Below are 6000 nucleotides of genomic sequence, written 5' to 3'. Positions count from 1 at the left end.
GAAGACTTGAATAAAAGTTCCGTATTATTGCAGTCTTGTTAAAACAACATGAGAAAAGCATGCAACAGCCAGTGAGATATTGTCTACACATGTCAACCGTTAGTCATGGCATATCCCATCCATTTTTATATAAGGCAACGCACACGTCTTGTTAAAACCAATCCTGAATCCCAACGGGTTTATCACACTCCTGATTAACATATGGAAAGGTCACCGTTATACCTGTCAAGAATGCAAGATGCAAATCTTGTGCCCACTGCAAACAATACAATAAGATTATTAATACATCTGTATCTGATACATGAAGATAAATATATACATGATCTACTAGTGTCCAAAGCCTCATTGCTCTAACAATGTCTTTTAAGCGATAATCGTTGCGTGTAGACGCTGCCATTATTAGCTTTTCGGCCGATCAATGATTTTATGTTGAGTTTAAAATCCATTGTTTGGCCGGGCAGCTGATAGCAGGAACTGCATGCTGTGATTCTCCACGGGAGTGCTAATAACATTGTATTCAGCTGCAGTCCCCTGGCAGAACAAAGGGCCTGTATGCAGATGACAGACCACCTAATGTTATTTGCATACAGCAAAGGAAGGCTCATTTACATGCAAATGAAGATAATACGCTACAAATTAGTGCCCAGTGGCAGCTTATGCAAAATGATCTCTCAAACTGTCAATCATCCTATCTTTTTTGAGCGATCATCTTTGTGTGTAAGTGGGCCTTAAATCACCATAGGTTTACTATGGACAGCACAGCCCCAGCGTCCATGAACAGAGAATCTCCGCTCACAGGATTTATATCGCAGCATGCTGCGATTGCCGCGATTCTCCGCGGTGAGCCTATCTATTAGATAGGCTCATCTCGGAGACCTGTCAGTGCTCCCCCTCCTCCCCACTAGTGATATTCTGCTTCGGCCGTGGACAGGGGGACTTAGAACGTTACATTTGTACCCAGGAGGGCACCTATGATAGCGGGGTAATCTATCTCCTTGCTTGTATCTGAGTGAAACACGCTTGCACAAATTTGGTTGTCTGCTAATGGATTTTTCCATTGTGAGCACAAGATTTGCATGGCAGGACTATTTGCCAATCAAAGTAAAGTTTTCAAGTCAATTATCACTCAGTGGCAATATAAGGTACGTCATGTCATAAATTGCAACATGACAAGCGCCATCTATTTGATAATATGTGCGGCTTGCAACATTCCGTATGTTGGCTGTACATTTTGCCCATCAAAACTACAATTTTAACCATCACCTCTCAGATAGCAGTTATGTTGGCACCATGCACACTTCTATGGTATTGCAGTACATAAGGGTAATATTGATGCATTGAAAGCGGTGGAGATCAAAGGAAAAAACTCAGGCTGCATTTTCATGGGTGAGAAACTCGTGCGAGTTCTGTGCCATGCAATATGGAGGGAACTCGCCCAAGTAATAAAAACATTTATATAAAAGGGTTCATTTACACAAGCGATTTTTTGCTGAGACTGTTGGTCCGAGTTTGAAAAATGGTGGCATGTCCTATTTTTGTGTAAATGTCGCACAATAGTAGGACGTATAATGTGCGGGGTTTCGCACCTCGTACAGCACTCGGACGGGTTGTCTGTGTGCTGTGCAATGGGAGTTGAACCAAAGAATCTCAGGCACAACTCACATGGCCTGTTTAAATACATCATCAGAAGGGGAACAAGGCTTCACGTGAAGTATGCTGCTTTTATTCCTTATAGTGCTCACATCTCAGGACAAGTATAGGATACTACGACTGGGCGGTATAAAGGCAAGTAAGTATACTGACACTGGAGAAAGAAGAGCATGCGAAGCGGTAGCTGGGTGGGATCTTTGTTTTCTTGCATTTAACTTATTTAAATACACCCCGCTTGTCTTCTGCATCCTCCACTCCGAGCGCTTGGCTGTATAACAGCTGGGCGCTCCGAGCGGGGAACAGCTGGATGCAGAAGACAAGTGGGGACACCACGCTTGTCTTCTGCATCCTCCGCTGGCAGCGTAAGGTGATCACTCATCTTGAGCGATCATCTTGGGCTGCAAATGACGCAACGATTATCGCTCAAAAGTCGCTTGAGCGACATCTTTTGAGCGATAATCGTTGTGTCTAAATAGACCTTTAACGTGATATGATACCGCAGTGTGCCGTGCTATCAGGGTGATTTATTTACACCTTGAAACACTTTGCAATAAGTTTGGTGTGTTAAGATAAGAGAACAATAGTCCAAAAAGGGTTAAGATAACTTTCTTTTCTTTTTTGTGTTTCTAATATGAATGTGCATCCCATCCTGACTGCAGGTCTCCTGACCCGAAAACAGAGCATCCTAGAAATGTATGATGCTTAGAGTTCAAGTCAGCCGTCTCATGTTCAGGCCAGGATGCACATTTGTATTGTGGACGCAAAAATGTGACCAAAACATGGTGGTGTGTCACTGGCCTTCATGTCAAACAAGATGTCACTTTGCAGCATTACCAAGTTTTACTGATTAATGAACTTTCCATATGCTAATTAGGAGTGTGATAATGCCGATGGTATTCAGATTGTTTTTAACAAGCCACATTTATGGGTTGTTTTATATAAAAATGGATGATGATCCACAAGGGTACATCCCATGGCCAAGGACTAATGTCTGAAATGCGTAGGTGTTATCTCACTGGCTGTGGCACGCTTTTGTTATGTTATTTTAACAAGATTGCAATAAAGAAGGATTTTTTTAATTCAAGTATCCTTGATGCTGGAGTCTGCTGTGCCTGCTACATCCATTTAGTACAGAGCTGTGGTAGGACATAGAAATGTGTGAGAATTTTTTTCCTGTTGGATTTGTATTGGGATCATGCCATGCTGGATTGGATGCTGTATGTAAGCATTGCTTCTAGTGGAGAGTATGTATGTTGATACGGCTCTCAGTGGTACCTGTAGAGCAGTATACGAGGGCTCTGAGCTCCGCCATACATGGCTCCGCTATGTACATGGTCTCTAAATATTATAACTTTGAAATGGGATAAAGAGAAGGAGCTCATCTGTGTGGGGGAATGGAGTGAAAACGTCCATAGGCTCCACAGGGTTGTCACTGCTTTGCTCCTTATTCCAGGACCATAGCAAGAGTTGTACTGAAGATACAACAATATATTATCTGTTATCAAAAAAGTTTACAGCTTTGTACTAGAATTAGGGCTTATTACTATTAATTTTGGCACTTATTACGCATACGAAAGGAGTCAATGAAAGTACATGGATTTTCATGTACATTAGCATGTAAACACTGCGTGTAGACATAGGCGTACATATAGATGTTGCTGGGGTTGCGATTGCGACCCGGCCCCTGAGCCCCAGGGGGCCTCCTTTCTACACACTGACCGCATTACTTTCACTAATGTCTCTGTGCGGGCTGGCAGCTTCTTCTGCACATCGGCGCTTCCTTACGGACCTCCGCTCAGACTCCTCCCCTTTAATGAGTGCAGAACCAGATAGGAGAGGAGTCTGAGCGGAGGTCCGGGAGGAAGCGCCAGTGTGCAGGAGAAGCTGCCGCCCCGCACAGAGACATTAGTGAAAGTAACTGCGGTCAGTGAGCGGGACCTGTGTGATGGGGGGGGGGGCCCTGTCTGATGGAGGGGGGAGAGAACGGGGGGACCCTGTGTGATGGAGGGGGGAGATAAGGAGGGGGGAACCTGTGTGAGGGGGGGGGGAGGGGGGAGAGAACAGGGGGGGAGATCCTGTGTGATGGAGGGGGGAGAGACCGAAGGGGGGACCCTGTGTGATGGGGGGGAAGAACGAGGGGGACCCTGTGTGATGGGGGTAAGGGGGGAGAGAACAAGAGGGACCCTGTGTGATGGGGGTAAGGGGGGAGAGAACAAGGGGGACCCTGTGTGATGGGGGGTAAGGGGGGAGAGAACAAGGGGGACCCTGTGTGATGGGGGTAAGGGGGGAGAGAATGAGGGGGGGACCCTGTGTGATGGAGGGGGGAGACAACAAGGGGGACCCTGTGTGATGGGGGGTAAGGGGGGAGAGAACGAGGGGGACCCTGTGTGATAGGGGGGAGGGGGAGAGAACGAGGGGGGACCCTGTGTGATGTGGGGGTGGAAAGAACGATGGGGACCCTGTGTGATGGGGGAAGGGGGAGAAAACGAAGGGGACCCTGTGTGATGGGGGGAGGGTACGAGGGGGACCCTGTGTGATGGGGAGGGGAGAGAACAAGGGGGACCCTGTGTGATGGGGGGAGGGGGGAGAGAACGAGGGGGACCCTGTGTGATGGGGGGAGAGAATGAGGGGGGACCCTGTGTGATGGAGGGGGGAGACAACAAGGGGGGACCCTGTGTGATGGGAGGAGGGGGGAGAGAACGAGGGGGACCCTGTGTGATAGGGGGGAGGGGGAGAGAACGGGGGGGGAGAGAACGAGGGGGGACCCTGTGTGATGTGGGGGTGGAGAGAACGAGGGGGATCCTGTGTGATGGGGGAAGGGGGAGAAAACGAAGGGGACCCTGTGTGATGGGGGGAGGGTACGAGGGGGACCCTGTGTGATGGGGAGGGGAGAGAACGAAGGGGACCTGTGTGATAAGGGGAGGGTACGAGGGGGACCCTGTGTGATGAGGGGGGAAGAACGAGGGGGGACCTTGAGTGATAGGGGAGGAGAGAACGAGGGGGACCCTGTGTGATGGGAGGGGAGAGAACGGGGGGGACCCTGTGTGATGGGAGGGGAGAGAACAGGGGGGACCCTGTGTGATGGGGGGGAGAGAACGAGGGAGACCCTGTGTGATGAGGGGGAGAGAACGAGGGGGACCCTGTGTGATGGGGGGGAGAGAACAGGGGTAGGGACCCTGTGTGATGGAGGGGGAGAGAACGAAGGGGGACCCTTTGTGAGGGGGGGGTAAGGGGGAGAGAACAAGGGGGACCCTGTGTGATGGGGGGAGGGGGGAGAGAACGAGGGGGACCCTGTGTGATGGGGGGAGGGGGGAGAGAACGAGGGGGACCCTGTGTGATAGGGGGGAGGGGGAGAGAACGGGGGAGGAGAACGAGGGGGGACCCTGTGTGATGTGGGGGTGGAGAGAAGGAGGGGGACCCTGTGTGATGGGGGAAGGGGGAGAAAACGGAGGGGGACCCTGTGTGATGGAGGGGGGAGAGAACAGGGGGGGGAAAATGAAGGGGGACCCTGTGTGATGTGGGGGTGGAGAGAACGAGGGGGACCCTGTGTGATGGGGGAAGGGGGAGAGAACGAGGGGGGACCCTGTGTGATAGGGGGAGGGGGAGAGAACGGGGGGGGAGAGAACAAGGGGGGACCCTGTGTGATGTGGGGGTGGAGAGAACGAGGGGGACCCTGTGTGATGGGGGAGGGGGGAGAAAACGGAGGGGGACCCTGTGTGATGGGGGGAGGGTACGAGGGGGACCCTGTGTGATGGGGAGGGGAGAGAATGAGGGGGACCCTGTGTGATGAGTGGGAGAGAACGAGGGGGACCCTGTGTGATGGGGGGGAGGGGAGAGAACGGGGGGGACCCAGTGTGATGGGGGCAGAGAACGAAGGGGACCCTGTGTGATGGGAGGGGGGAGAGAACGAGGGGGACCCTGTGTGATGGGGGTGGAGAACGAGGGGTATCCTGTGTGATGGGGGAGAGAATAAGGGGGACCCTGTGTGATGGGGAAGAACGAGGGAGATCCTGTGTGATGGGGGAAGGGTAGAACGAGGGGAAGTGGGGGATTCTGTGTGATGGGGAGGGGAGAACCAGGGGGATCCTGTGTGATGGGAGGGGGGAGAGAAGGGGGGGGGAGACCCTGTGTGATAGAGAGTGGAGAGAACGAGGGGGACCCTGTGTGAAGGGGGGGGAACGAGGGGGATCCTGTGTGATGTGGGGGAGAGAACGAGAGGGACCCTGTGTGATGAGGAAGAACGAGGGGGATCCTGTGTGATGGGGGGGGGAAGGGGAGAACAAGGGGGACCCTGTGTGATGGGAGGAGAACGAGGGGGATCCTGTGTGATAGGGGGAGAACGAGGGGGAT

This window comes from Eleutherodactylus coqui, chromosome 2 (genome assembly GCF_035609145.1).
Source record: "Eleutherodactylus coqui strain aEleCoq1 chromosome 2, aEleCoq1.hap1, whole genome shotgun sequence".
Taxonomy (NCBI): Eukaryota; Metazoa; Chordata; class Amphibia; order Anura; family Eleutherodactylidae; genus Eleutherodactylus; species Eleutherodactylus coqui.
The sequence above is the reverse complement of the archived record's forward strand: the minus strand, read 5'-3'. Positions refer to the sequence as shown.